General features: G+C 30.3%; 1 protein-coding gene across 1 annotated transcript in view; it reads left to right on the top strand.

Moving 5' to 3' along the window:
* The first annotated feature begins 9,334 nt into the window (after window positions 1–9,334).
* The window catches only part of LOC114304249 (disease resistance protein At4g27190-like), a 32,253-nt gene continuing 24,424 nt past the window's right edge, over window positions 9,335–17,163 (top strand). The window contains exons 1-3 of the mRNA XM_082881094.1: window positions 9,335–9,446; window positions 9,543–9,655; window positions 9,799–9,932. The gene's annotated coding sequence lies outside the window, so the exon portion shown is untranslated. The remainder of the gene's footprint in view (window positions 9,447–9,542; window positions 9,656–9,798; window positions 9,933–17,163) is intronic.

Genomic DNA, 17,163 nt, shown 5'->3' with positions numbered 1-17,163 from the left:
CGCGCACGAGAGAGAGAGCGCTGACTGAGAGAGACTTGAGTGTGAGGGTTCATTTATATATATATATATATATAGGGGGTACTATAGTAATTTCACTTCAAGGACAAATGGGGACGGGGACGGGACGGCCCGGGGCTGGGACACTTATCCCCGACCCTGACCCCGACCCCGACCCAAAACTGATTGGGGATTAATTTTTGAATACCATCTTCGTCCCGTTGGGGATATTTTTCGGGAAAAAACCGTTCAAATTGGGGTCGGAGGGTCGGGTTCCATCGGGCCGGGTTTAAATTGCCATCCCTAATTCCATCATACCAAATGTGCTCTAAAGATTTGTTTGGCATAAACTAAATAAGTGCACTTATTTATGTCACATCACCTCTATAATTTCCTACACATTTTTTCATAAAATGTCAAACAGTATACTTATTTAGATTATTCCAAATAACTCCTAAGACCTCATCTGACAACACAATTTTTAAACTTAAAAATTAAAAAATTATTAAAAAAATTAAAAAGTCTACTATTTTATCCTATAATCCTATCCATAAAATTCAAATCACGTGATGCCTGCAATAGGTTAGGTAAAATGACTTTTTTACCCCTCAATTATGTCAAAAATCTGAAATTGATGGATTGATTTAAGTAGAGTTCAGCTGCAGCACTTCAGTAAACTTGTCACATCAAGCAAGATGAATAAAGAGAGGGATAGACTCCATTTAACCAAGGCAACGCAACACCAATAGAGAAACTCCTTTTTTATTTATTTTTATTTTTATTTTTTTTATGTCAAAAGTAATAGAGAGGAATACAAAAATAATAATTGAAGTGAACAAATTACTGTTTTTCTTTTTTTTTTTTGGACTCCGTTTGGTTTTTGAATTGAAATTTTGAGTGTAGAGTTATATTTTAAAAATAAATTTTCAAATGATTTTTTAGGAGAAAACTTGTTTGGTTATAGGTTTCCTCAAGAGTTTTAAAAAAAGTTTTAAATTGTATTTTCCAATAATTTTTTTAAAATATTTACAAATTTTCTCAATTTTATTCAAGAGTTGGGTACATATTTTTTGGCCAATACAAAAATCATAACAAATTTTGGCCAAAAATATGATTTTTTTTTTGAATAAAAGTAAATAAAAACGATTTTTCTTCATAAATAGTAGACCAAAAAAATATTTCTTGCTAAAAACAAGATTCCACAAAAGTAGAAAAAATATAATTTGAAAGAACAAAATTAAAAATAGAGAGTTTTTTTAACTTATTATTTTTTTTTTTTGTTGAGAAAATAGAGTATTGTAGAGAGTTTGGTTATGAGTTTTAAAAAGAGTTTTGGAATAGAGTTTTGAAATGTTTATTTTGAATGAAATTTTGAAAAAAAAAAATTAGTTATAAATTAAAAAAAAATTAAATAAAATTATTACATTCCAAAAATTACAACCTGACTAAAATTGTAACACATAACTGATGAGAATTTTTTGAAAATAAAAAAATGGTAAAGTCCAATCTTTATGAGTTCTCAACAACCCCATTTTGCGAAGACCCACTTGATGCATCCCATTTCACTGTCTGCCGCGTCCATCCATTCACCTCCAATCGATTGACCTTCAATTTACCTATTTTTTGATTTTATAAATTGTTTTATTTCACGTTTTTATAAAATAAAAATAATTAAGAGATTATTCCCAATCATACTAACTTTTTTTTTTTATTTTATATTTTAATTAAAAATTGAAAAACTATTAAAACAATGAGACCTAAATACAAGTATGAAACTCCATAACTAAAACCAAATCACCATAAATCTAGAAATCACCATTTCAAACTCTAAAAATATAAAACATTAAATTAAACCTTTTAGAGAGATATTCTTACCAATTAAAGGGGTACTAGCATGGAATAAAATAATATATTATTTATTAAAAATGTGATAATTATATGTAATTTTTTTTATATTTTTTCTTTCGTAAATAAAATTTTACATATAAGTTTAAGAGTTTTGTTTCAAATATTTCTTTACTATAACATATAATATAGATATATTAAAATTGTTGTATTGACAATTAATAATTAAAATTATGTTTTGTTATAAAAAAATGACATAATTCTAATATTAGTTTTAAAAACTTAATGAGTAAGAAAGATAATTAAATACATTTTATATGAATTTTAAAAAATTATCATATTGGTTTTTGAAAGAAAAATAATTAAATACATTTTAAAAACTTAATGAGTAAGAAAGAATCATTGTAACATGTAAAACCGCTAAAATTACAGTTAAACCAACAAATTATTCAAACAAAAAATGGTTTAGCTTAGCCTCTGTTTGGGAAGATGGGTTTTTAGCCTATTTTAATCACAAAAAAATAAAATAGGCTTTTTAGCCTAATAAGACAAAACATCACATCCAACCCATAATCATTACATTCTTTCTCTCACAAAAAGTCATTCCCAAACAAGGCTTTTTAGCCTCAGGCGAAAATAATCAAAAAGTTAAAAAACCAAACCACTTCCCAAACCAACCCTTAATCAGTTAAGTCAAAAGACCAACCAGCTTACACAAAAATTAATTAATTAAAACTTTTAAATTTTATTTTATTAAAATTTAAATTGTTACTAAATATGAAAAGCAATCTATTAATTTAAATTTAAAATTATAATAATCTATCCCATAATTTATAAGTTTTAAATACAAATTTAAAATTATTATAATTATCTCATAATTTATATATTAAGGAGCAGTAAGAGTGACACTAAGATTATCAATATATCTATATATTTTACAAAAGAATATTTTTATGGAGAGATATTATGAGAGTTTCAAAATCTCATACAAAATTATTTTTAAAATCAAAACCTATACGTGGGATTGTAAAATAAAAATTAAATGAAAACTAACTAATCGGGATTTTATTAATTGTTTAAAATTAAGAAAATCAAAAAAAATTAGTATGAGATATTGATCATAAGACTTCTCACTAAAAATCTCTGGGAGTATAAGATTCACTTTATGTAAGTGAATTAATTCATTTTTTTCTTCTTTTCTCGATGTGAGATTGTAAAATAAAAATTAAATGGAAGCTAGTTAATAGAAATTTTCTTAATTGTTTAAAATTAAGAAAATTCAATAATTTATATAAACGGGAGCATAAAATTCACTTTATATAAGTGAAACAATTCACTTTTTCCGATGTGATATTATAAAATAAAATTAAATAGAAACTAACCAATGGAAATTTTCTTAATTATTTAAAATTAATAAAATTTATTAATAATTTTAGAATGAGGATTTGGAACTCGTAAAAATCTTTTATCTAAAAACCCCTTTTTCCTATATAATATATAGATGAGTGAAATAACTCACTTTTTGCTTTTTTTCCCAAAGTGAGATTGTGTAAGATAAAATTAACAATTGTTTGAACGAGAAGTTTATTTCAAATCAAGCAATCTCAACCGTTTAATCTTTAATTAGGTCAATCTTTAATTTATTTCGAATCAAACAATTAATATATTTTGATAAAATCGCTAAAATCGCGGTTAAACCAACGAATCAGTCAAACAAAAAAAGATTCACCCAATCGGTTAGGTCAAATGACCAATCAACTTATACAATAATTAATCAATTAAAACTTTAAATTTTATTTTAATTTTAAAATTTAAACTGTCTTGAACTGAAACATACACAATTGTAACGCCTTGAAATAATTTGACATGAACTACCCACATAACTATCACATCAACTCACTTCCAAATAAGATATTAACCATATCCCTTTACATAATATCAAATGTTTTACAAAAATAATCTCACATGCGGTTATACGTTCATTGATAAACTAGTATATGAATTTATAGCATGTAAAATCATCAAATCAAAATGAATAAGGCCCTCAAGGGCTTACAAGTTCCAAGGCAATAGCCCGGTTACACAAAATGGTCTCTCGGACCCATACACATTAGCCCTTGGCTTTATAAAAATTTACACAAAAAGATAAGAGCAAACACTCTTCACAATCACGTCCACGCCATCAACTCGGCGGGCTCACCGCATCTTTATCTGCACCAAATCCCATAGGGGTGAGCATAAAGCCCGGTAGAGAATTCTCACAAAGTATATACAGTTATGCTTTTTCCTCAACATAAAAATAAACATAATTGCAATGCCATGTCAAGGTTAAGAAATGAGGAAAATATTCATTTCAATGCACTATTTCAAAATCACCATGTTCTCAATATTATCTGGTAATCTCATCAATTTCAAACTTCCAATATTAATGCAATAGGGACGGTAAATACGACACTGGTAATCCCTAGGCTGGTGTCTGCAAGTAGACTCTACGAGTACTACCAAATTGTCATTTTTACCGGTATTAACCGGAAGGCTCGACACCTATCCGCGCGATTTTCTGGTCTTTCACCATGGACATTCAGGCTAACTTATCAAGGTCATCTACACCCCATAATTAGACTTGCCAACGTATTTACCCCTTTTATAATTCCAAAGCTCTTTTACAATGAAACCTTTCTCAATGTAAACATTTGACACTCATGCCAAGATGTACAATAATGAATAAAGATTTAAATGAGCGTATGATGCAATAGGTAATAACTCATAACAATTCCACATCTTTCCTTCCTTCAATGCCATCATCGCGAAATAACCACATGTTCACCTTATGTTATCAACACATAATCATAACTCCCAACATACTCTTTTCTTAACATTATAGACCTTTTCAAAGATCCATGTTAAATTTTCAAACATCAACTATCAAGACTTCAATTATCATAATTCAGGGAACTCATTACTTATCATCTCACAACATCACAAGTTCAAGTGTTAACAACAATGCTAAAATAACATCTCATTCTCATACATCAATTACATAGTTATCTTGTTGAACATTTGATGAAACTCGTTCTTATTCATCCTCTTAATCATAAGCAAATAAAGAATTTCAAGGACATTTCCCATTTTACCAAAATCCCCAAATTTCTCGGGTTTTCATTAAAAACAAATCTCCATCATTTTTTTTTCAAGAAAACTCCATCAAAATCATCTCTCATGACTCAAATAGAGGAAAACTCTCAAGAAGTAGAAAATAGGTTTGAGATACAAAATCCATAGTCAAAATTCCTACATTTTGAATCAAAAATTAAAATTTAACACAAAACTTCAAGAACACTTTCAAATCAAAACCATATAGCAAAACTTGTATATATAACTCAAGAAATCCCTACCTCAAAGATAAATGAAGAGGGAGATGAAACCCTAGCCCCAAGGATGATCCTTCAACATCCACTACACCAAGAAGAGCCCCCCCCCCCAAGCTTGATCTTCAAGATTAGAGGATAAGGATGATGATCTAAACTCAAGGGATTACAAGAATCAAAGTGTTTTTAATGTTTGGGAGATGATTTCTAGAGAGAAGGAAGAGAGAAATTAGGTTTTTGAGTGAGAAAAATAAGCCCCAAATGATATACACTTCGACTAAAAAGGGAATTAAAAAACAGAGATCTGGACTGCCCGTCTGCCGCACGTGTGGCGCCCCCTCCCCGCACGTGCGGAGCGCCCCTCTCGCACGTGCGGCCCTCATCCCCGCACATGCGGGGCTCCTCTCTCGTACCTCTCTCCGCTTGTGCTTATTAGACAGAATGCACTCCATCAAGCTTTCACTCTTCTCGCACGTGCGGCCCTAGCCCAGCAGCCCAGAAAATTTCTACTTCGCTCCCGGGCACTCCGGACCTGACCTTATGCTCCCCGGAAATGAAGAAACCTCAACATCGAATAAAACAAGAACAAGGATTTAGTTCGGGAACAACTTCTGAACGTCTCGAGCTCAATGAGAGCGAGAAGGGAACGAAAATAAAAAAAAGAAGGTAAAAGAAAGGGGAAACAAGACCCGGTCATCACAACAATACTGCAATATTAAATGGTAACATAAGATTTATATAGTGAAACAACTCATTTTTTTCTCCTTTTCCTGATGTGGGATTGTAAAATAAAAGTTAACAGTTGTTTGGATGGGTGAAATCTCAATCGTTCAATTTTTAATAAAGCCAATATTAGTTTATTTTAAATTAAACAAATCTAGGCAATATATTTGGATAAAACAGTTAAAACCACAGTTAAACTAGTGAATTAGTCAAGCTGAAAACGATTCAACCTAATCGGTTAAGTCAAAAAACCAACCAATTTACAACAAAATTAATTAATTAAATTTTTTAAATTTTATTTTTAAATTTGAACTATCTTGAACTGAAGAATGCACAATACTACCATATTAAATGGAAGTATAAGATTCACTTTATATAGTAAGTGAAACAATTCACTTTTTTTTTTTTTTTATTTTCTCGATGTGAGATTGTAATTATTTTAAAGTTAAATATTATGAGAGTTTCAAAATCTCATACAAAATTATTTTAAAAATCAAAACCTCTATGTGAAATTGTAAAATAAAAATTAAATGGAAGCTAGCCAATGAAGATTTTCTTAATTTTAAAAATCTCATTTTGTTTATATAAATGAGAGTATAAGATTTACTTTATGTAAGTAAAACAATTCAACTTTTTTTCTTCTTTTCCTGGTGTGAGATTGTAAAATAAAATTTAAATGAAAGCTAGCCAATGGAGATTTTTTAAATTGTTTAAAATTAAGAAAATTGAATAATTTATATAAATGGTAGCATAAGATTCACTTTATGTAAACGAAACAATTCACTTTTTTCTCTTTTTCTTGATGTGGGATTGTAAAATAAAAGATAAATTGAAGCTAGCCAATGAGAATTTTTTTAATTGTTTAAAATTAAGAAAATTCAATAATTTTAGAATGAGGGTTTGAAACTTTTAGAAGGCTTTTTTTTTCTCAAAAACCCTTTTATAAGATTAACTTTATATAAGTAAAACAGCTCACTTTTTATTTCTTTTCTTGATGTGAGATTGTAAAATAAAAATTAACAATTGTTTGTGCAAGAAGTTTATCTCTAATAAAGCAATCTCAGTTCTTTGGTTTATTTCGAATCAAATAAATCTAACCAATATATTTTGATAAAATTGCTAAAATCACGGTTAAATTAGCAAATCATTCAAATCAAAAACAATTTAGCTTAATCAATTAGATCAAAAGACCAACCAGTTTATACAAAAATTAATTAATTTAAACTTTTAAATTTTATTTTATTCAAATTTACATTGTCACTAAATATGGAAAACAATCTATTAATTTAAATTTAAAATTGACACATAAATTTAAAATTATAATAATCTATCCCATGATTTATAAGTTTTATATACAAATTTAAAATTATCATAATTATCTCATAATTTTTGTATTAAGGAGCAGTAAGAGTGACGTTTACAAAAGAATACTTTAAATGAGAGATATTATGAGAGTTTCAAAATCTCATACTAAATTATTTTTAAAATTAAAACCTCTATGTGAGATTGTAAAATAAAACTTACATGGAATCTAGCCAATGAGAATTTTCTTAATTGTTTAAAATTAAGAAAATCAAGAAAATTAGTATGAGATATGGATCATAAGGTTTTTCACTAAAAATCTCATTTTGCTTATATAAATGGGAGTATAAGATTCACTTTATGTAAGTGAAACAATTCACTTTTTCTTTCTCTTTTGGATGTGGGATTGTAAACTAAAAGATAAATGGAAGCTAGCCAATAGGAATTTTCTTAATTGTTTAAAATTAATAAAATTCAATAATTTTAGAATGAATGTTTGAAACTCCTAGAAGGCTTCTCCCTAAAAGTCCCATTTTTCTATATAGATTTTGAATGATCTAAATAAATATACTTTTTGACTTTTTACGAAAGTATGTACAAAAAAATAAATAAAGAGGTGATGTGACCCAAATAAGTGCAATTATCTAAATAAGTGCACTTATATAGTGTATGCCAAGAGGTTAAGAAAAATTTAGAATTGAAACTTCTTTTGTGTTATTTTCGAAAAAAAGAGGAGTGTGTGTTCGAAGCTTTTTCCGATGAGGTAAGATGGCCGGTGGTGGTGGAGATAGGGAGTGATTATAACTTATTTTAATTTGAGAATCAATGATAGACTGTTTGGTGTAGCTTCTGCTTATGGTTTTTTCGGCAAAAATAACTTAAATAAGCTTAGAAAAATTGATTATTTAGAAATTGGGAAATGGGTGCTTTTGGTTTCTACTTTCTGATTATCAACTTTTAACTTACGATAAGTTGCACCAAATAGCACCATAGTGGGTTGAGGTGGTGGTGTAAGGGTGGAGCAAAGTGGGGTGTTTGGCCAACAAAAAAGTAAGGGAAAATGAGAGAAATGTAGAAAGAAGTTAGAGAGTGAAGAACGAAGACAAAATGAAATAAAAATTTGCATTTTTGTTTTTGTTTTTTTTTTTAGTTGAAAGGTGGTGTTTGGTCACACCTACAATCAAGTTTGTAACTGGGTTTAGAAATTGTAAGTGAAGTTTAACTTAGGGACGGGTTTGACTCTAGATAAATGTTGGGCATATTATGGGTCCGTTCGTTTTGGGTTATAAGAAATGAGATTAAATTAGGATGAATGTGGGGTTCACTAATATTATGTTTATTTATGAAATGGGGAGATTCACAATATCTTGGGACTATGATAGGTCTCCATGGATGGGATTAGTAATTTTTCCTATGGATGCTGGTATTAGAAAAACAATCCTTTGGGATTAGAAGCGGATTTACTATTTTGCATTCTATTATCTTACCTAATTTACTTATTCTCCTTGATTAGTATGGTCTTTTTTTTACTATTTTTTTAATTATTCCACTATTTTTTACTCCACCTTCTTTATATCAAAATAATTTAATATAAGAATAATTTTTAATATAAAAATATAATAGTATAATAATATTTATACCAAAAAAAAATTATACTAAAAAAATAAAATAGTACCAAATATATATATATATATATGAAATATAATTTTCAATATTAACATATAATTTAATATTTATAAAATATATTTTTAATATTAAAATATGTTATGCATTTATTAATTGATATAAGTTCAAATTTTTAACATGAATATATATAAAATTTTACATAATTAATCTCACCCTCTCAAAACAAACAAAAATTATTATTAATCTACTAAGGCTTGGGTTGACATAAAAAAAAAAAAAAAAAGAAGTAAAAAAAGTTAAAAAGTCACTATTCTATTTAAGTCATATCGTCTTATTTGAGTTATATCACCTCTCTACCACATCACGTCAAATTCAACACATATTTCATACAAAATAAAAAAATATATTTATTTAGGACATCCCAAACAATCTCTAATTGTCAAACCAACATAATTTTTTTTAATCGCTTTACTGACAATAGCAGTCAACCTACTTGTGAAAACTAACCTGCCGTATATATATTTCCTCTTCTATTCATTATTACAATTTGCAAGATCTGCAGATGTGGGTGAGCAAAAAGCTAAGGTGAGCTATTCTTTGCCTAAACTATTGTTGTTTGATCTCATCCTTCCGTTTAAACAAACAACTATAAACTTTTACATCAAAACTTTGATTGATTAGTTATTGATTTGGAAAGCTGAAGACAACTGATTTGGAAATTCTAGTGAATCTTGCTGGTGACAAGGAAAGATATTTAAACTCTCACATGGTGCTAAAATCTTGGGATCTTAGAGGTATCTCTTTTTATTTTACGGATTTATTTATTTAAATTATGTGCTCTTTAAGTTTTTGTGAATATTTTTGTAGATCTTCTTGGCATCAAGACAGGATTAAAGCAAAGTGTTGCCTCCTTCATGATTTTTTCGTGTTTTTGCAGAATTTTCTTTTCTGTACACCCTTCATTCAAATAGAATATCTCTATCTTATCATGACTTCGGATTGAGTAAGATTGATGGTGTTGGAATTTAATCCTTCATATCTAGATGGGTTATTCTTGACATCGTTTGAGAGGTAAAAATCTACCTAAGTTCCTTTTCTTTTTCAAATCAAGCTCTTTGAATCATAAATTTAGGTATGAATTTAAAAAAAGAAAAAAGGGAAATAGTGAGACAATTGTTAATAAAAATAAGTTTTTTTTTTTTTTTTTTCGTTTCTCTTTTATTTTCAAATTTCTATTGAAATCTATATCCAAGCACAGTGTTATTTCCTTGTTTGAAATTTGCATTAATTCGACGAAAGCTATGATAGTATATGTTACATTAACGGTATGAATATGAGTGTAGTTGTGTGTCTTGGACCGAATAATAATATATACTCAATATTTTATTGAGAAATTTATTAGGAAATCTTATTAAGTATTTGTGTCTGAATTAATACATAATATATTCTTGTATTTTAAGTCCTATTATTTGGACATTTGATTCACTAAATTCTACTTCTCAGATTTAAAGTAATTTTTTGAACAATTGTACACTTACAAATATTTTTTGTATCCTTAACAATTTAGTGATATGAACATTCATATTTGATAGTATGCATGTTCACATCACGGTAAATTCACACTGTTAACATTAATGCACTTTACCCTATTATTATTAGAGATATCTTAGTAACGATGTCACCCATAACACATTGAAATATAATAAGATAATTTAGACTAAGGCCTCGTTTGGAAACCTTTCCTTTTAGCCAAAAAGTCAAAAAATTACTAAATTAGTCAAAAAGTCAACAACTCATACAAAAAAGTTAAAAATTCTCTTTTCTCTTTACTTTTTGTACATCTTTTCGTAAAAAATTAGAAAGTCATCTCAAACATACTAGTTTTTTTTAGTTCATATTTTAGCCAAATAGTCAAAAAGTTACTAAATTAGCCTGTTTTCAAATATAAATAGATAAAAAATAATTTATGAATAAATATCTCAATTTTATTCAACATTATTTAAATTTATTTTATGCATGGACCTAAAAAACACCTCTTGGATCTCCATTACAGGTTTGAAATATGGACAAATTTCTTATTATTTTTTTGGACTGTAGCTTTAGTGGTCCTCGACCTCCTTAAGATATACAAGTACTAGTGTATGTCTTATTAATGATGTGATTAAAATATAATTAAAATAAAATTATTAAATTAAAATGTAATTTATTATATTCATTGCTAAAAATTTAAGGTCAAAATATAAACACAAAATATAAATACAGATCTAGTTTTGGCTTTTAAATTTAATTTTGTAAAATTATTCGGATAAAAATGCACCCAATAAAATTAAAGTAAAAACCGTAAAAAGTAATTTATTATAAGAATATGTCTCGTGGCCTTTGTCACTGAAGTGGGTAAAAAAGTTTTGTTAAAAAAAAAAAAATTCTTTTTTTAGTCTTTAAACAAATCACATCACTCTCATTATCTTTCTCTCTCTGTCACCGGCCTTGTGAAAAAATTATATTTTAATAGAATTCAATTTAAATTTGCTAACCCAAAAAAATTCCAAAAAAAACTACATTTTCCACTTAAGCACTTTTTTTTTTTTTTTTTGAAAATGATTTAACATAAAATGATTATGATTTATGGTGAGCTAACATTATGTTACAAAATTTTAGATGTTATTATATATTTGGGTGAATTACACTAATAGTTTCTATAGTTTGTGGTTTGTGTCAAAGGTCACTGATTTTTCAATTGCGATATATTTGACTCTAAATTTTGAATCTTGTTTCAAATAAGGATAATTGAATATATTATTGCTCAATTTTAAGGGTAAATTCGTCAATTTGATGAAATATAAACTAATTTGACAAAAATAAATGTTAAAAAAATATTTTTAAATTTTTAAAAATAATTTCTACCCACTAAAGATAAAATTATGTAAAATTGATAAAAATAAAAACAACCACCCATTACATGATCATCTAAATACATAATAAAAATTAATTTGGTAAAAAAAATAAGAAATGTCTAAAAGATTTATCAATTTTACATAATTTTATCTTTGGTGGGTAGAAGTAATTTTTAAAAATTTAAAAATATTTTTAATATTTATTTTTGTCAAATTAGTTTATATTTTATCAAATTAACAATCTTGCCCTCGAAATTGAGCAATGGAATCTTCAATTGTCCTTATTTGGAACATGATTCAAAATTCAAGATTAAATATATCACAATTGAAAAGTCAGAGATCAAAGTGACAGGCCCAAACTATAGGACCGTTAGTATAATTCATCTTAGTCCTCATTTGGTTTTCTTATTGGGGTTAAAAAAGCATAAAAAGACAAAAATAAGCTAATATAAACTAATAAAGCAAAATATTATTTTTTATTTATAATTATTACACTTTTTTTTCTCACGAAAATTAAAAAAATCCCACAACAAAAATCAAATGAAATTAAAAAAGTTAGATTAAAAAAATCTCAATACAAAACAATTAACTATATTAAGGATCCGTTTGACAAATTAGTTTCGGGCTATTTTAGTCATAAAAGACAAAATTGGCTATTTTAGCTATAACAAACAAAACATCACATCCAATCCATAATTATTACACTATTCTCTCACAAAAAAAGTCAAAAAAATCAAAAAGTCAAAAAGTCCTTCACAAATCAAGCTTTTTAACTCAAGCTAAAATAATCAAAAAAGTCAAAAAGTTAAAAAGTCAATCCACTTCCCAAACGGATGCTAACAATGTCAAACGATCTCTTATAAATTTTGTTGTACTAATGGGTGAATATTAAAAGATTAATGCTTGGGAACACTTAAAAACAAAGTATTAAGAGAGCACTAATAAGATGACTCCTCTCTTGATGTGATGGTTGTCTCTATTATTTTTTTTTAAAATATATTTTTCAACTTATTAATGCTTTTGTAGTGTGTTTTTTAAGGGTCTCAATCACATCTCATATTGAAATACAAAATAAAAAATTTTGGAAAAAACAAATCCACGTGGGATCTGCCGCCACACATTGCCTCACACATTGATCGAAGCCATGCTTGCATTATTGTTTTGGGTTTTGTGAAGCTTCAACTTTCCAAAAGTTGTGGGACATTTTGTCATCAGAAAAAAATAAAATAAAAATGATAAGGTGATTGAGTTACATATAATATATATATATATATATATATGAGTGGGAGTAGCCCGGGTTATAGAAATGAAATAAAATAAAAATAAACAACCGTGAGAGACATGCCAGGTGGGTTGAAGAAATAAAAAAGGTTGAAATATTAAAAAAGTGTTATGAATTTGAAAGTTGTAGAGCATCTCTTGGTGCTTGGCTCTTCATTTTGGATGGATCGAAAAAAACAAATGACCTGAGAGAGAGAGAATGAGATGAGTGATTAAAAAAAAAAATTGGAAAGGATGATGAGTTTAAAAAGTCAATTGTGGAGGATGGATTGTGATTAAAAAAAAATTGAGAGTTTGGAATGATGGGTTTAATTAATCAATTGTGGAGGATGGGTTGTGATTAAAAAACAAATTGTTGGTTTGAGAGAATGGAAATCGGAGAGAGAGAGAGAGGGGGAGCAATAATAAAAAAAAAATGAAGAGTGTGGTGACGTATACGAAGAGAGATTAGATTTTAGAGAGAGAGAGAGAGAATGGGGACGGGGCCATTCTAATTTGGCTGGACAAACAACCATCGAAGAAGAGAGACAATAAATGAGGATGAGAGTAGATGGAGGTGATGGTGGTGGGGTGGTTGGTGGTCGTGGTAGTCGGTGGGAGCGTTGCGAGAGGAGAGGTGTTGCGAGAGGAGAGGTGGAGGACAAAGAGACGAGAGGCAGAGGAGAGAGAGATTTGGGCTTAGATTTTTAGGTGATAGAGAGAGCAAAGAGGTTTAGCTGATGATTTAAGAGGAGAGAGAAAGCATTTGGACGGGAAATTAACCATTGAATTTTGGATGACAAAATCTAAATTATTAAAAGCATTTGGACGGGAAATTAACCATTGAATTTTGGATGACACAATCTAAATTATTAAAACAAAATGTACTTTCTTTGATATTATGTAGATTTGAATTTTGGATATTTTTAAAAACCTTCTTCCCATATTTTGAAGATTAGATTATCAAGTATTGGAAGGCTACCATAAGCTCTATGCTTTAGAATTCAAATAGTTCACTTTTAAGTATTTGTGTGTAGATAATTTTTAGAAAAGAAAATAAATTTATTGATAAAATGTAGTTACATAATTCTTGTATATTTTTTTAAAGATGATGCATTAAAATTATGTGATTATATTTATCGAATCAATATATTTTTTCAATAATAATCTAAACACAAGGACCTAAAAATAAAATAACCAAACAGTACTTGAGGTGGACTCACAAACCAAAAACTCCACGGTCTAATCCTATAATCGTTTGCATGACTAGAGACATGCCAAGGGATATGTACAGAAGCATATTTTGAACATTTATTTATACATCTTATACTGTAATAGTCTAACATAAAATGTCATTAATATTAGGAATGTAATTCAAATTGAATAAGTTTTAAGGTTAAACTGCACTCTCTTTTTGAAATTTTTTATCTTCTTTGGTTCCAATTTTTTTAAAATTGAGTTTTTTGTTTTTCATATTTTTAATAATTTTTTTTAATATTATAAATATATATATGTTTTTTACTTTTTACATACATTTAACATAAATACAATTGAAAAATATGATATTTATGAAAAAATCTTTAAAAAATTCATTCAATACCAAAAATAAAAAAAATAAAAAATCAATATATTTTCATATTCTTATGTATTTATTAATTTTTTAATATTTTTTTATAAATATTTTATTTTTTAGGTGCATCTAATTATTTAAAATATTAAAAAAATTCTTTAAAAAATACAAAAATAAAAAACTCAATTTTAAAAATTAAAACCAAACAAGTTTATTAAAATAAATTCATATTAGATCAAGTCTATATAAAAAGATTTTCAAAATTTATGCCCCTCGGTTATTAAATTGGGAGGTAGTTTCTTTTCCGTAGGTAATTTGGATTGGAAATCATTGTTTGAGACTATGGATCCTATTCATTTTGTTAAGTACTTCATGTACATCATCCACACAAAACAATTAGATCGATTCGATAATTATTTTTTCGCTTTGTAATAAATAAATAAAAAGAAAAACAAATGATCTATTTTAAAAACATAATTGTTGTCCATTTTTTTGTTGACAAATACGATAAATTAAATAAGTTATAATTATCGGTCTTAATTATCATTTTTTAAATGATATATACAAAATACCCGATAAAATAAACCATTCGACTGATTAAACTGATACACTTGATGCACTTCACAATCTCGAACAGTTCCATGCAATCCATGTGAACCAGGGACAATTCATCTCCTTTAAATTTTGAGAGGTGACATACTTTATGCGTTTTTTTCTCATGCCTCAAACTTATCCCAAATCTTTCCATGAGCCGTCTTGCTTGTCCTTATTAATCCACCAACTCGATCAATGCTCATACACCTGTTACTCTATATCCAAATTAAAAATGTTAGAAACAGTAGCATTTTACTAAATTTTTTACCACTTGGTCTCTCGAGTAGGTTGTACTATTTGCAAAAATACTGAATGGGTTAGATGTGTGCTCGAGCCAACCCTTGATTGCTCGAGCAATTGGCAAACATACAGTAAGTTTGCTCGAGCCCCTAATTGGTCGCTTGAATAGTCTGTAGAGATTGTAAAAGTTTTAAAAGCTCGCAAAGTTTGCTCGATCCACCATTTTGTCGTTCGAGCGATCTATGAAAAATCTGGATTTCAAAACTGAAAGTTTGAACTCCCAAATACCATTTCAAAATTTGGAGTCATGCATGGCTTATTTAAAAATATGAAAATGCTTTGGAAAATTCCGATACATGACCATTTATAAACCATTTGCTCAAAATCTAAGGGTGTGTTTGGTAACGTTTACGTTTTCAGTTTATATTTACAAAAATTTTATAAACTGGTTTTTGTTTATTTTTTGTTTATTTTTAGAAAAACATAAACTATAAACGCGTTTGGTAATTAACAAAATGTTTAAAAAAATTTAAAAATATAAAAAAGAGTGAGAAATGGCAAGTGGCGGCGAAGGACGGTGGTGGCAAGTGGTGACGGTGGGTGGTGGGTAGCTAGTGGTGGCGGATGGTGGCGGGTGGGTGGTGGTGGTGGGTGGGTGACGGTGGCGGGTGGTAGCGAGTGGGTGGTGGTGGGTGGCGGATGGCGGGTGGTGGTGGGTGGTGGAGGGTAGGTGGTGGTGGTGGTGGCGGGTGGGTGGGTGGGTGACGGTGGCGGGTGGTAGGTGGTAGGTGGTAGCGAGTGGGTGGTGGTGGCGGGTGGTGGGTGGTGGTAGTGGCAGATGGGTGGCGGATGACGGGTGGTGGTGGGTGGTGGGCAGTGGCGGGTGGGTAGTGGGTGGTGGGTGGTGATGGTAGGTGGGTAGGTAACGGTGGCAGGTGGTGGGTGGTAACGAGTGGGTGGTGGTGGTGGTGGTGGCTGGTGGTGGGTGGTGATGGCAGGTGGGTGGCGGATGACGGGTGGTGGCAGGTAGGTGGCGGGTGGTGGTTGGTGAGTGGGTGGGTGGGTGGGTGCGTGACGGTGGTGGGTGGTAGGTGGTAGCGAGTGGGTGGTGGTGGTGGTGACAGGTGGTGGTGGGTGGTGGCGGGTAGATGGCGAGTGGTGGTGGTGGTGAGTGGGTGAGTGACGGTGGCAGGTGGTAGATGGTAGCGAGTGGGTGGTGGTAGTGGTGGTGGTGGGTGGTGGGTGATGATGGTGGTGGTGGTGGTGGTAGTAGCAGGTGGGTGGCGAGTGAGTGGTGGGTGGTGGTGGGTGGTGGGTGGTGGGTAGTGGTGGCGGGTCGGTGGCAGGTGGCTGGTGGTGGTGGGTGGCTGGTGGTGGATGGTGGGTGGTGAGTGGTGGTGGCAAGTAGATGGCAGGTGGTGGTGGCGGGCGGTGGATGGTAGTGGCGGGTGGCGGGTGGTGGTGGGTGGATGGTAGGTGGGTTGCGGGTGGTGGTGGTGGTGGTGGCGGCGATGGGTGGGTGGTGGTGGCTAGTGGGTGGCAGGTGGGTGGTGTCTGGTGGGTGGCTGGTGGGTAGTGGTGGCGGGTGGTGGGTGGTGGTGGGAGGTAGGTGGTGAGTGGTGGTGGTAGGTGGTAGTGGGAGGTGAGTGGTGGCTAGTGTTGGGTGGTAAAAAAAAAAAAAAACTGAAAACTCAAAATGAAAACATATTTTTTGTGTTTTCATTTTTTGGCCAAATTTATAAAC

The sequence above is a fragment of the Camellia sinensis genome, chromosome 7, assembly GCF_055761805.1.
Source record: "Camellia sinensis isolate YWXY chromosome 7, ASM5576180v1, whole genome shotgun sequence".
Taxonomy (NCBI): domain Eukaryota; kingdom Viridiplantae; phylum Streptophyta; class Magnoliopsida; order Ericales; family Theaceae; genus Camellia; species Camellia sinensis.
The sequence above is the reverse complement of the archived record's forward strand: the minus strand, read 5'-3'. Positions and strand labels throughout refer to the sequence as shown.